Source organism: Cherax quadricarinatus, chromosome 51 (assembly GCF_038502225.1).
Source record: "Cherax quadricarinatus isolate ZL_2023a chromosome 51, ASM3850222v1, whole genome shotgun sequence".
NCBI classification, from domain to species: Eukaryota; Metazoa; Arthropoda; class Malacostraca; order Decapoda; family Parastacidae; genus Cherax; species Cherax quadricarinatus.
Genome location: NC_091342.1, coordinates 7,733,064 through 7,748,957, shown reverse-complemented (window position 1 = coordinate 7,748,957; position 15,894 = coordinate 7,733,064). Strand labels below are relative to the sequence as shown.

The 15,894-nt window shown below is 45.1% G+C and overlaps 1 protein-coding gene across 1 annotated transcript in view; it reads left to right on the top strand.

Moving 5' to 3' along the window:
• LOC128694560 (synaptic vesicular amine transporter) overlaps positions 1-15,894 on the top strand; it is a 70,495-nt gene that overhangs the window by 49,049 nt on the left and 5,552 nt on the right. The gene's annotated exons all lie outside the window — the stretch shown is intronic.

The window sequence follows — 15,894 nt, the reverse complement described above, 5'->3', positions numbered from 1 at the left end:
CTTCCTCCACTGCACTAAACTTCACCTGGTCTGTTCTACCGGACTTACATGACAGCGATCATTTTCCAATCATTCTTACTTCTCCTTCCTATTCACCACTTTTCCGTAGCCCTCGCTGGCAATTTGATCGGGCAAATTGGGATCTTTACTCACACCTCACTGCTTTTAGTGAGGTTCCTTCTTCATCCTCCATTGATGAGCTCCTACACCTCTTCTCGACGTCAGTTTATACCGCAGCTTCTCATTCTATACCCCAAACCTCAGGCAGGCATTCTCAGAAGTGCGTGCCTTGGTGGTCTCCTGCTTGTGCTCCTCTTCAAGGGGGGCTCCTTGGCGTGGTGAAGAGGCTCTTGGTCTGAGGAATTAGCCCTGTCGGTCTTCTTCCTCAGACCGAACCTAATTACCCCCCATTCTCCCCTCCCCTATCCCATCCTCCCCATCCTCCCCTTTTTCCATTCCTCCTCCTCCTCCTCACCCCTCCCTTTTGCCCTTCCTCTTTTTAGCCTTCGTGATTTCTCCCACAGGCGCGCTAGTTCCTAGGTAGGGGAAAGGACACCGGGGTCCATCCCATTCCGTTGAGGTTTCTTGGCGGTGGCGTAGTTTGCCGTGGAATCTGGATTGCCTAGGGATGTCCCGATCCCTCTCCGGTATCCCGGAGTAGCTTTGGGTGTCTTTTGGGCGACGGGTGTATCTCTGGAAGCCACCTTTCGGATTCCGGGGGTGGTGGCTGAAGGAGGTATGCTTTGTGGCGGATATCCGGCCGCCCTCTCTTTTGTCCACCGAGGTAGCTCGGCAGATGTGAGGTTGCTATCCCAGATTGCTGGTTTACTGGCATGAAGGGTAGGGTATGGCACGGGTTCCATGCTGCATCTGCGCTACTAGCGGTGTCGAGTCCTCTTGGGCGCGGAGGGGGATTTCCGGCCCTTTCATTCCTCCTGGGAACTATTCCTCCCCGCTCCCCCCTTTTTTTATTCTTTTTTTTTATTTTTATTTTCTTTTCTTCTTTCTTTTTTTTTCTTAAAAACAAAAAGCAAAGGAGTAACCTAACCATGGCAGCCCTAGTCCATGAAACCACTACCCCCGGGCCCCTTCTTGATACCGCACCCCATTCTGACCCTGCCTTGTGTTTAGACCACTCTTCGGACACTCCTGATGCCCCTGTACCTCTTGCTGGTGCTGTTTCCTCACCCGCTTCAGGTACCGGGGCTTCGACTGACTCCTTCGATTTGTCTGAACTCCGCTCTCCTTTGACTATGCTTCCGGCTTCTCCCTCTACGGTACGGCAATTTTCGAATCGCCCACCCATTTCCTGCCGGACCAACTCCGGTCCTACTCCTAAACGCCAACGTCAATCTCCTGATGATGCTCCGTCGTTACCTTCCCATTCTACTCGGAAACGACCGACACGTCAAGCATTCCCTCTCCACGCTCAGTTTCGGACCACACAATGGACTAAATTCTTTACTTTAAGACCAACTTCTTCTTCTGCCTACCTTTCTGACCATAGTATTGCCAAAGCGCTCCTGCGTCATGTTGGCAGAGATATTTCATTTCACGCTCTCAAGAGCGGTACGCGCATCGTCACTGTCCAGAATGCTACCCAAGCTCATGATCTTTCTCTCCTTTCGAATATCGATACTACTCCTATCACTATTGAAAAACATCTTTCTCTCAATTCTTGTAGTGGTACTGTCATTCTGCCCCATACCATAGTCCAACAGAATTTCCAGTCATGTGGCAATGACATTTTTGAACAGCTGGAACTCCAGGATCTCCCAATCCTCAAAGTAGACACTTATGTCCTTCCTGCCCGGGGGCGGAGACGTTACCCTTGCAATGTGGCTCGTTTAACTTTTGACAGCCGAGAACTCCCGTCCTCTGTATATGTCGCGGGACATCGGTTACAAGTTCGAAAGGTGATACCTACACCGCAACAATGTAGAAATTGCTGGCGTTTTGGTCACCCAGCGAAATATTGCAGATCTATGGCCGAATGCCCAGTCTGTGGTGCCGACGACCATTCTAATACATCTTGCAGTCAACCTCCATCTTGCCTTAATTGTAATGAAGCTCACCCTTCGTACTCCCGCCGTTGCCAGGTCTACTTAAATGAACGTGAAATCCGTTGCCTCAAAGAGGCAGAAGGTCTCCCTTATGCTATGGCAGTTACTCATCTCCGCCTCCAAGGGAGACTACCCCGTGTTTCTTATTCTCGTGTTTCCAAACGTCCCCCCACTTCTGGGGTCCCATCTTCTGCAGCCTCCTCTGTTGTTACCCCTCCCATAGCCACTACGGCATCTAATCCTTTTGCTGTCCTTGGCTCTGACGTCCCGACTACAACTCAGTCTGTTCTCACATCTTCGCGTCCTTCCTCACAAGCCCCAGTATCGACAAGACCTCGTACGACACCTAATACCAATCGCCCCTCTACTCAGAAGTCCAAAAAATCCACATTGCTCAAATCTTCTTTGCCCCTTCCTTCCCTTCTTCCACCTCCACACTTTACCTTTCCAGTCTCTGTACCTAGTTCTTCCCCTCTCTCTGGCTCTATTACAAGTGTGGAGATTCACCCTCCTCCTCGTACTATGCCTTCCACCCCCGTCCCCTCCCAAGTTTCTCCCTCTTCTGTCACCTCCCAGGTTTCTACCTCTTCTGTCCCCCCCCACACTTCATCTCCAGTCCCTTACACTTTTCCCTCCCCCTCTACTTTGGTACAGTCCATTACTGTCCCAATCTTTACTCACCCTCCTCCTCCTATCTCCAATATGGTTTCCCATACATCTTTGAATTCAGAAACACTTGAAGCCATTTCAGAATATATTGCAGAGACTAAACCTTCAATGGACACTGATTCACTTCCTGTTCCTTCTCTTCCCTCTCCTCCATCTTCACAACCCCATTCTTCGCAACGCTCCGTTCCTTCGCTACTTGAACATCTTCCAATGCCACCACACGTTGACTTTTCTAACCCCTCTAGTCCGTAGGTGCCTTTACCTACAGATTCCTGATATTTTCTTCATCGCCAATCATGGCCTATTTACAGTGGAATATCCGCGGCCTCAGGGGTAATCGGGGTGAGCTTCAGATGTTGCTTTCCAGGTTTTCCCCTGTTGGTGCTTGCTTACAAGAACCAAAATTACACTCGGCTGTTTTCCAACCTATCTCAGGCTATAATTTATTGTATTCTTCGGATCCTTTCTCAGATGGGACCTTTAATGAAAGTGCCCTTCTTCTACGCAATGATATTCCGTACTGTCAACTATTTGTCCATACCTCGCTGCATTACACTGCAGCCCGTATCCACTTGAATAAGTGGTTTACAATATGTTCTTTATATCTCTCTCCTTCTCGAGCATTTTCTATCCCAGACTTTGCCTTTCTTGTTTCATCCTTACCACCACCACTTCTGTTACTTGGTGATTTTAATGCCCACCATTTCCTCTGGGGGGGGTCTCATTGTGACTCACGTGGCATTCAGTTGGAGGCTTTTCTTGCCTCTCACCCCCTCCATGTTTTAAATACGGGTACTCCCACCCATTTTGATCCTCGTACTCATACTCTCTCTTGCATCGATCTATCAGTCTGCTCTTCCTCCACTGCACTAGACTTCACCTGGTCTGTTCTACCAGACTTACATGACAGCGATCATTTTCCGATCATTCTTACTTCTCCTTCCTATTCACCACCTTTCCGTAGCCCTCGCTGGCAATTTGATCGGGCAAATTGGGATCTTTACTCACACCTCGCTGCTTTTAGTGAGGTTCCTTCTTCATCCTCCATTGATGAGCTCCTACACATCTTCTCGACATCAGTTTATACCGCAGCTTCTCATTCTATACCCCAAACCTCAGGCAGGCATTCTCAGAAGTGCGTGCCTTGGTGGTCTCCTGCTTGTGCTCGTGCAGTACGTTTGAAATGTGCTGCATGGGGCAGGTACCGGTACAATAGAACCGCTGAGAGACTTGTTGATTTTAAGCAGAAGCGTGCGATCGCTCGCCGTGTCATCTGTGAAGCTAAACGCACTTGTTGGCGAGACTATGTTTCCACCATCACCTCTGCTTCTTCTATGAGTGCAGTCTGTAAAAAAGTGAGGAAATTGAGTGGTAAATACTCTCCTGACCCGGCTCCTGTTCTACGGGTCACTGGTGTTGATATAGCAAACCCTCTCGACGTTGCCATTGAACTTGGCACACATCTGGTCCGTATTTCCCGAGGGCTCCATCTATGCCCCTCGTTTCTTTCCTCAAAGTCTGCCAGAGAGTTAGTACCCTTGGACTTTTCTTCTCTCGGAGAAGAACAGTATAATGTGCCTTTTACACTTCAAGAACTGGAGGCAACGCTCTCAGCTTGCCGATCATCGGCAGCTGGGCCTGATGACATTCATATTCGTATGTTACAACATTTACATCGGTCAGCCCTTGTAGTCCTCTTACACCTCTTCAATCTTATTTGGGCACAAGGAGTTCTTCCCCAGCTGTGGAAATCTGCCATTGTTCTCCCTTTCCGCAAACCGGGTACTACAGGACATGATGCCTCCCACTATCGCCCCATCGCTCTTACAAGTGCAGTTTGCAAAGTGATGGAACGCCTCGTAAATCGACGTTTAATGTGGTATTTAGAGACTCACAACAGTCTCTCCGCTAGTCAATATGGCTTTCGTAAGGGTCGTTCTACCATAGACCCCTTACTACGCTTGGATACGTATGTTCGTAATGCCTTTGCGAATAATCACTCAGTTATTGCCATATTTTTTGACCTTGAGAAGGCATATGACACAACTTGGAGGTATAATATTTTGGCCCAGGCCCATTCCTTAGGCCTCCGAGGCAATCTACCATCCTTCCTTAAGAACTTTTTAACTGACAGACATTTCCGTGTTCGAGTCAATAATGTTCTTTCCCCGGACTTCGTCCAAGCTGAAGGTGTCCCTCAGGGATGTGTTCTAAGCACAACACTTTTTCTCCTTGCTATAAATGATTTGGCCTCTGTTCTTCAACCCAATATTTGGTCATCACTCTATGTTGATGACTTCGCTATTGCTTGTGCAGGCGCTGACTGTCACCTTATTGCAGTTTCTCTCCAGCATGCGGTCGACCGTGTTTCCACTTGGGCCACCACACATGGGTTTAAATTTTCAAGTACCAAAACTCACCAAATTACTTTCACTAGACGCTCTGTTATCTCCGATCATCCTTTGTATCTCTATGGCTCCCGTATCCCCGAACGTGATACAGTCAGGTTTCTAGGCCTTCTCTTTGACCGTCGGTTAACCTGGAAACCTCACATTACCTCTCTGAAGGCAACTTGTCACAGCCGGCTAAACCTTCTTAAAACCCTTGCTCATCTTTCCTGGGGAGCTGATCGTCGAACTCTGCTTCGCCTACATTCAGCCCTCGTTTTATCGAAACTCGATTATGGTGACCAGATTTATTCCGCGGCCTCTCCTGCTACTCTCTCTAGCCTTAACTCTATCCATCACCAAGGCTTACGTTTGTGCCTTGGTGCTTTTCGCTCTTCCCCTGTTGAGAGCCTCTATACAGAAGCAAATGTTCCATCCTTGTCTGATCGCCGTGATGCCCATTGCCTTCGTTACTATGTACGCTCTCACGATCTACACAATCCTTCCATTTATAGAATGGTCACCGATATTAGTAGACATTCTTTATTCGTTCGCCGCCCCTGTTTGCTCCGTCCCTTTTCTCTTCGCCTACATTCACTCTTGTCTTCCCTTCAGTTACCACCTTTATATGTTCATGTAGCATCTCACTTTTCCCTACCCCCCTGGGAAGTTCCAGCTGTTCGGGTCTGTTCTTTCTCACTCCCTTGCTCGAAAGCTCAACTGCCTACGGTGGCTTCCCGCTCTCTTTTTCTTGATCACTTCCACTCCCATTCTCATGCCACCGCTGTGTACACAGATGGCTCTAAGTCTTCAGACGGCGTCGGATTCGCAGCAGTGTTTCCGGACAGCGTCGTACGAGGGCATTTACTATCTTCGGCTAGCATTTTTACTGCTGAACTGTATGCCATTCTTGCAGCACTAATTCGTATCGCATCTATGCCTGTGTCATCATTTGTAGTAGTCTCAGACTCCCTTAGTGCTCTACAGGCTATACGAAAATTTGATACATCTCATCCCCTAGTTCTCCGTATCCAACTTTGGCTACGCCGTATCTCTACCAAACATAAAGATATTGTTTTTTGTTGGGTCCCTGGTCATGTCGACGTACAGGGCAATGAACAGGCAGACACTGCTGCGCGGTCAGCAGTATATGACCTACCAATTTCCTATCGAGGTGTTCCATTTCTGGACTATTTTGCTGCAATAGCTACCCACCTTCGCACCCGTTGGCAACAACGTTGGTCAACTCTGCTCGGTAACAAACTTCATTCTATTAAACCGAGCATAGGTTACTGGCCGTCTTCTTGTCATCAGTGCCGAGGTTGGGAGACCACTCTCTCCCGCCTTCGCATTGGCCACACTCGTCTTACTCATGGGTATCTCATGGAGAGGCACCCTGTTCCTCTCTGTGAGCAGTGTCAAGTTCCAGTATCGATTAGCCACATTCTGTTAGACTGCCCTCTCTATCAACGAGCACGCAGAATTTACCTCCAACGTCGTCTTCGTTCTACTACTCTCTCTTTACCTTCCCTTCTTGCTGATGGACCCTCCTTTAATCCTGACTCTCTCATTGACTTCTTGACAACGACTGATTTACTCCACAAACTCTGATGATACTTTTCGCACTCCCCTCAGCCCTTTCTAGTTCAGTCTCTTGCTGCCCTTTACCCTTTCACCATCCACTACCCCGCTGTTATCCGTAACCTATTACTCATCCATCTCCCTTTTGCTACCTGATGCCCTCGCTCCCTTCCTGCCCTGCAGCGCTGTATAGTCCTTGTGGCTTAGCGCTTCTTTTTGATTATAATAATAATAATAATAATCCTGCTTGTGCTCGTGCAGTACGTTTGAAATGCGCTGCATGGGGCAGGTACCGGTACAATAGAACCGCTGAGAGACTTGTTGATTTTAAGCAGAAGCGTGCGATCGCTCGCCGTGTCATCCGTGAAGCTAAACGCACTTGTTGGCGAGACTGTTTCCACCATCACCTCTGCTTCTTCTATGAGTGCAGTCTGGAAAAAAGTGAGGAAATTGAGTGGTAAATACTCTCCTGACCCGGCTCCTGTTCTACGGGTCACTGGTGTTGATGTAGCAAACCCTCTCGACGTTGCCATTGAACTTGGCACACATCTGGTCCGTATTTCCCAAGGGCTCCATCTATGCCCCTCGTTTCTTTCCTCAAAGTCTGCCAGAGAGTTAGTACCCTTGGACTTTTCTTCTCTCAGAGAAGAACAGTATAATGTGCCTTTTACACTTCAAGAACTAGAGGCAACGCTCTCAGCTTGCCGGCCATCGGCAGCTGGGCCTGACGACATTCATATTCGTATGTTACAACATTTACATCGGTCAGCCCTTGTAGTCCTCTTACACCTCTTCAATCTTATTTGGGCACAAGGAGTTCTTCCCCAGCTGTGGAAATCTGCCATTGTTCTCCCTTTCCGCAAACCGGGTACTACAGGACATGATGCCTCCCACTATCGTCCCATCTCTCTAATAGTGCAGTTTGCAAAGTGATGGAACGTCTCGTAAATCGACGTTTAATGTGGTATTTAGAGACGCACAACAGTCTCTCCGCTAGTCAATATGGCTTTCGTAAGGGTCGTTCTACCATAGACCCCTTACTACGCTTGGATACGTATGTTCGTAATGCCTTTGCGAATAATCACTCAGTTATTGCCATATTTTTTGACCTTGAGAAGGCATATGACACAACTTAGAGGTATAATATTTTGGCCCAGGCCCATTCCTTAGGCCTCCGAGGCAATCTACCATCCTTCCTTAAGAACTTTTTAACTGACAGACATTTCCGTGTTCGAGTCAATAATGTTCTTTCCCCGGACTTCGTCCAAGCTGAAGGTGTCCCTCAGGGATGTGTTCTAAGCACAACACTTTTTCTCCTTGCTATAAATGATTTGGCCTCTGTTCTTCCACCCAATATTTGGTCATCACTCTATGTTGATGACTTCACTATTGCTTGTGCAGGCGCTGACTGTCATCTTATTGCAGTTTCTCTCCAGCATGCGGTCGACCGTGTTTCCACTTGGGCCACCACGCATGGGTTTAAATTTTCAAGTACCAAAACTCACCAAATTACTTTCACTAGACGCTCTGTTATCTCCGATCATCCTTTGTATCTCTATGGCTCCCGTATCCCCGAACGTGATACAGTCAGGTTTCTAGGCCTTCTCTTTGACCGTAGGTTATCCTGGAAACCTCACATTACCTCTCTGAAGGCAACTTGTCACAGCCGGCTAAACCTTCTTAAAACACTTTCTCATCTTTCCTGGTTAGCTGATCGTTGAACTCTGCTTCGCCTACATTCAGCCCTCGTTTTATCGAAACTCGATTATGGTGACCAGATTTATTCCGCGGCCTCTCCTGCTACTCTCTCTAGCCTTAACTCTATCCATCACCAAGGATTACGTTTGTGCCTTGGTGCTTTTTGCTCTTCCCCTGTTGAGAGCCTCTATGCAAAAGCGAATGTTCCATCCTTGTCTGATCGCCGTGATGCCCATTGCCTTCGCTATGATGTACTCTCTCACGATCTCCACAATCCTTCCATTTATAGAATGGTCACCGATATTAGTAGACATTCTTTATTCGTTCGCCGCCCCTGTTTGCTCCGTCCCTTTTCTCTTCGCCTACATTCACTCTTGTCTTCCCTTCAGTTACCACCTTTATGTTCATGTAGCATCTCACTTTTCCCTACCCCCCTGGGAAGTTCCAGCTGTTCGGGTCTGTTCTTTCTCACTCCCTTGCTCGAAAGCTCAACTGCCTACGGTGGCTTCCCGCTGTCTTTTTCTTGATCACTTGCACTCCCATTCTCATGCCACCGCTGTGTACACAGATGGCTCTAAGTCTTCAGACGGCGTCGGATTTGCAGCAGTGTTTCCGGACAGTGTCGTGCGGGGGCATTTACTATCTTCGGCTAGCATTTTTACTGCTGAACTGTATGCCATTCTTGCAGCACTTATTCGTATCGCATCTATGCCTGTGTCATCATTTGCGGTAGTCTGACTCCTTTAGTGCTCTACAGGCTATACGAAAATTTGATACATCTCACCCCCTAGTTCTCCGTATCCAACTTTGGCTACGCCGTATCTCTACGAAGCATAAAGATATTATTTTTTGTTGGGTCCCTGGTCATGTCGACGTACAGGGTAATGAACAGGCAGACACTGCTGTGCGGTCAGCAGTACATGACCTACCAATTTCCTATACTGGTGTTCCATTTCTGGACTATTTTGCTACAATAGCTGCCCACCTTCGTGCCCGTTGGCAACAACGTTGGTCAACTCTGCTTGGTAACAAACTTCATTCTATTAAACTGAGCATAGGTTACTGGCCGTCTTCTTGTCATCAGTACCGTGGTTGGGAGACCACTCTCTCCCATCTTCGCATTGGCCACACTCGTCTTACTCACGGGTATCTCATGGAGAGGCACCCTGTACCTCTTTGTGAGCAGTGTCAAGTTCCAGTATCGATTAGCCACATTCTGTTAGACTGCCCTCTCTATCAACGAGCACGCAGAATTTACCTCCAACGCCGTCTTCGTTCTACTACTCTCTCTTTACCTTCCCTTCTTGCTGATGGACCCTCCTTTAATCCTGACTCTCTCATTGACTTCTTGACAACGACTGATTTACTCCACAAACTCTGATGATGATACCTTACGCACTCCCCTCAGCCCTTTCTAGCTCAGTCTCTTGCTGCCCTTTACCCTTTCACCATCCACTGCTCCGCTGTTATCCGTAACCTATTACTCATCCACCTCCCTTTTGCCACCTGATGCCCTTGCTTCCTTCCTGCCCTGCAGCGCTGTATGGCCCTTGTGGCTTAGCGCTTCTTTTTGATTATAATAATAATTTGGTGTATGTTAAGAAGCATCTTTCCATCATACATTGCCCAAGTTTCAATAAGATAGTCCAACAAACAAATGAGATGCAATTCCCGAGATCAAAAGCAAGAGTCCCTCACCAGTGTCAAGGAACCTACCTTGAGGTCTGCTCGCTTATGGAAATTTTGCTCGCGTATGGAAGCAAAAAATCGACCCATCGACTGCTTGTACAGTGGTCCCTCGCTTTTCGTAGTTCTCGGCAATCGTAAATTTCACCAATCATAGGGGTATTTTCGTATAAACATGGACTCGCTTTTCATAGGTTGACTCGCGAATAGTAGTTCGTCCGGGACGTGTATGCACGGTGTGAGCCAAGGCGGCCTCCCTACCCAGCAAGTCTGGCATTGTTTAACAGTGAGTGAAGGTCCCCTCAAGTGCTCCTACGAAATATTTCATAATATTCCACTCATTTTAGTGCTTGCAAGTACTAAATAAACTAACATGGCTCCAAAGAAAGCTCCTAGTGCCAAGCCTGTGATAAAAAAGGTGAGAAATATGTACAGTGACAAAGTCTTGGGCCATTTTAGGGAAGTGTTAAAGAGACACCAGAAACAGAGCTCTCTCCACAGTTACTTTGCGAGACAGGACTAGAGTGACTCAAGGTGGTCCTAGTGGCATTAAGAAACAGAGAAGAGAAGCAATTGGTACATGAGGTGTTGCTGGAAGGGGATTCCCCTTCCAAACTGTAAACAATCCAATCTCTCTCCTCCTCCAGTCTCCCATACGCTAAGAAGAGAATCTCCAATAAAGGTAAGTGTTACGCTGTTAATGTTTCATTCATCATTTCCCATTGTATTGTTTATGTACTACATGTATATTTCATGTAAAAAATTTTTTTGTTTTAATACTTCTGGGTGTCAGGAACGGATTAATTGTATTTACATTATTTCTTATGGGGAAAATTGATTCGCAAATCGTAAATTTCGTTTATAGTAGCTCCTCCAGGAACGGATTAATTACGAAAAACGAGGGACCACTGTATTTGGAAAAACTCGCACGTGGACACGCTCGCAAGTAGAGGTTCCACTGTACTTCAACTTAACGCTGATATCAATTCTACGGCTTATCTATCACAGTTGATCTAATATGACATAATAAACAATGTAAACAACATAGAAACATGATATATACTCTAGAATGAATGACGAGTGGTGGTGGCGCCTCCCGCTCCCGTACTGACCATAACTTCCCCTTCTGAAAACGGAGTGTTTGTGAGGCTAACTGCAGTAGATCACTAGTTTCATAAGGGAAACACTGAAACAATGTAGTATTTATAAATAAGAAATATTGTATTAAAACATAATAGAGAATGTAAAGAAATAAACTGGTTTTAGAAAGTATACGTATGCTGGTGGAGGGTGGAATGGATAGGCTACTTGCTACACTTTATCGCTGAACTTAATTGCTACATTCTTAATGCGAGGCAGTACCAGCGTAGTAGAAGTACTACACTTGTACTGCCTTGCAAACTCCACAACACAACCCGCGCACCTCGCTCGTGTTCATCTATGATTTCATGCTTTAATTCAATGGACATTAGCCTCTTTTTCTTCTCAGCACTGTCCTTTGTACTTACTTTCTTAGGGCTCATGGTTAGAAAAAAGAAATTTGGCAAAACTGTACAAAACACAAGCAAAACACGAGAAATGCTTCTATGGCGAGGTAAACAGTGCACTGCGCTAACTAGTGGTGGCGTTCTGAAGCTCCTCATTATTATTATTATTATTATTATTATTATTATTGTTAATTTAGGGAACTGGAGCACAGATCCAATTCCTTAGATGAAGAGACCCTCACCAGCATCTAGGTTTCTTGATGCTGGTGAGGGGCTCTTGATCTAGGGAATTGGATCTCTGCTCCAGTTCCCTAAATTAATACTAATAATAATAATCATCAAGGGGCTAGTAACCCCTTCTCCTGTATAAATCACTAAATTTAAAAAGAGAAACTTTCATTTTTCTTTTTGGGCCACCCAGCCTTGGTGGGATATGGCCGGTTTGTTGAAAAAAAAATAATAATCAATAATAATTATAATAATAATAATAATAATAATGAGCTCCAGAACGCCACCACTAGTTGACGCAGTGCATTGTTCACCTCACCGTGGAAGCATTTCTCATGTTTTGCTTGCATTTAGTACAGTTATTTTGCCAAATTTCTTTTTTCTAACCATGGGTCCTAAGAAAGTAAGTGTAAAGGACAGTGCTGAGAAGAAAAAGAGGATGATGTCCATGGAATTAAAGCATGAAATCATAGATGAACACAAGTGAGGTGTGCAGCTTGTGGGTTGAGGGGGAAGTTCACTCGTAACTTGGATTTTGGCACGTAAATCAGAGCAAAAAATCGACCAACCGACAGCTCGTATCTTGAAAAACTCGTATGTTGGGGCACTCGTAAATTGAGGTTCCACTGTATATCTAGCACAGTTCATTGATACCAGTTGATCAGATACCAGCTGTTGACCTGGCTATTCACTGTCAGTTGGCCAGTTATATAAATTGGTGAATGTGTGTCAAGGGAATAATGACAAATTTGTGAATTTGATTATCAGAGCCTACCTCAGAATTACAGGCATGATGCACTTTCTTAAGCTGTTTAAAAATTATTTAATTACCTGGAGGGTGTTCAGGGACTTAATGCCCCCACGGCCCAGTTCTTGACCAGGCCTCCTGGTGGTTCAGGGCCTGATCATCCAGGTTGTTAGTGCAGGCTACATATAGTCCAACATACAAACCACAGCCCAGCTGATCATTATTATTACATTCATGGGAGGGGGGGAGGGAAGAATGCTGAATCCTGTAGGGATCATACAGTGCCTGTGGGAATGGAGAGCATTTAAAACATAAATAATACTGTGACTGCCAGTGTAATGAAAAATTGAAGAAATCAATTTTATATTAAAGGAAGGTAGTAAAGTATTTTAGGTTGACAGCATTACAAGTATTAAATGTGACAAACATTTTGGTACGTTAGATTTAAAACATAATGGGTACAAAAAGATCATAAATTAAGGCTGCATTTCACCAGTACACCACCAGTTAAGAATACTTGGATCCCTAAGCCAGGGATCAAAATAAACTTTGTCTGTGGAGACAAAGAACTTTGTCCTTGGAGGCAAAGAGGGGAATGTATGAGAGTATAGTTTTACCAACGCTCTTATATGGGTGTGAAGCGTGGGTGATGAATGTTGCAGCGAGGAGAAGGCTGGAGGCAGTGGAGATGTCATGTCTGAGGGCAATGTGTGGTGTGAATATAATGCAGAGAATTCGTAGTTTGGAAGTTAGGAGGAGGTGCGGGATTACCAAAACTGTTGTCCAGAGGGCTGAGGAAGGGTTGTTGAGGTGGTTCGGACATGTAGAGAGAATGGAGCGAAACAGAATGACTTCAAGAGTGTATCAGTCTGTAGTGGAAGGAAGGCGGGGTAGGGGTCGGCCTAGGAAGGGTTGGAGGGAGGGGGTAAAGGAGGTTTTGTGTGCGAGGGGCTTGGACTTCCAGCAGGCATGCGTGAGCGTGTTTGATAGGAGTGAATGGAGACAAATGGTTTTTAATACTTGACGTGCTGTTGGAGTGTGAGCAAAGTAACATTTATGAAGGGATTCAGGGAAACCGGCAGGCCGGACTTGAGTCCTGGAGATGGGAAGTACAGTGCCTGCACTCTGAAGGAGGGGTGTTAATGTTGCAGTTTAAAAACTGTAGTGTAAAGCACCCTTCTGGCAAGACAGTGATGGAGTGAATGATGGTGAAAGTTTTTCTTTTTCGGGCCACCCTGCCTTGGTGGGAATCGGCCGGTGTGATAATAAAAAAAATAATAATATATATATATATATATATATATATTTATATATATATATATATATATATATATATATATATATATATATATATATATATATATATATTAATATTAAATATTATAATATTAAAATATTAATATTATAATATTAAATGTTAAGGAAGAAACAGAGGCAGTAATTTCAAGCACTGGTCAGGGAGGTATACCATCTTTTAGGAGTGAAGAGGAGCAGAATGTAAGTGTGGGGGAGGTACGTGAGGCATTACGTAAAATGAAAGGGGGTAAAGCAGCTGGAACTGATGGAATCATGACAGAAATGTTAAAAGCAGGGGGGGATATAGTGTTGGAGTGGTTGGTACTTTTGTTTAATAAATGTATGAAAGAGGGGAAGGTACCTAGGGATTGGCGGAGAGCATGTATAGTCCCTTTATATAAAGGGAAAGGGGACAAAAGAGACTGTAAAAATTATAGAGGAATAAGTTTACTGAGTATACCAGGAAAAGTGTACGGTAGGGTTATAATTGAAAGAATTAGAGGTAAGACAGAATGTAGGATTGCGGATGAGCAAGGAGGTTTCAGAGTGGGTAGGGGATGTGTAGATCAAGTGTTTACATTAAAGCATATATGTGAACAGTATTTAGATAAAGGTAGGTAAGTTTTTATTGCATTTATGGATTTAGAAAAGGCATATGATAGAGTGGATAGAGGAGCAATGTGGCAGATGTTGCAAGTATATGGAATAGGTGGTAAGTTATTAAATGCTGTAAAGAGTTTTTATGAGGATAGTGAGGCTCAGGTTAGGGTGTGTAGAAGAGAGGGAGACTACTTCCCGGTAAAAGTAGGTCTTAGACAGGGATGTGTAATGTCACCATGGTTGTTTAATATATTTATAGATGGGGTTGTAAAGGAAGTAAATGCTAGGGTGTTCGGGAGAGGGGTGGGATTAAATTTTGGGGAATCAAATTCAAAATGGGAATTGACACAGTTACTTTTTGCTGATGATACTGTGCTTATGGGAGATTCTAAAGAAAAATTGCAAAGGTTAGTGGATGAGAGAAAAGAGTAAGGTGATGAGGGTGTCAAATGATTTAGATAAAGAAAAATTGGATATCAAATTGGGGAGGAGGAGTATGGAAGAAGTGAATGTTTTCAGATACTTGGGAGTTGACGTGTCGGCGGATGGATTTATGAAGGATGAGGTTAATCATAGAATTGATGAGGGAAAAAAGGTGAGTGGTGTTTTGAGGTATATGTGGAGTCAAAAAACGTTATCTATGGAGGCAAAGAAGGGAATGTATGAAAGTATAGTAGTACCAACACTCTTATATGGGTGTGAAGCTTGGGTGGTAAATGCAGCAGCGAGGAGACGGTTGGAGGCAGTGGAGATGTCCTGTTTAAGGGCAATGTGTGATGTAAATATTATGCAGAAAATTCGGAGTGTGGATATTAGGAAAAGGTGTGGAGTTAATAAAAGTATTAGTCAGAGGGCAGAAGAGGGGTTGTTGAGGTGGTTTGGTCATTTAGAGAGAATGGATCAAAGTAGAATGACATGGAAAGCATATAAATCTATAGGGGAAGGAAGGCGGGGTAGGGGTCGTCCTCGAAAGGGTTGGAGAGAGGGGGTAAAGGAGGTTTTGTGGGCAAGGGGCTTGGACTTCCAGCAAGCGTGCGTGAGCGTGTTAGATAGGAGTGAATGGAGACGAATGGTACTTGGGACCTGACGATCTGTTGGAGTGTGAGCAGGGTAATATTTAGTGAAGGGATTCAGGGAAACCGGTTATTTTCATATAGTCGAACTTGAGTCCTGGAAATGGGAAGTACAATGCCTGCACTTTAAAGGAGGGGTTTGGGATATTGGCAGTTTGGAGGGATATGTTGTGTATCTTTATATGTGTATGCTTCTAAACTGTTGTATTCTGAGCACCTCTGCAAAAACAGTGATAATGTGCAATTGTGGTGAAAGTGTTGAATGATGAAAGTATTTTCTTTTTGGGGATTTTTTCTTTTTTTTGGGTCACCCTGCCTCGGTGGGAGACGGCCGACTTGTTGAAAAAAAAAAAAAAAATTAATAGAATGACTTGGAGG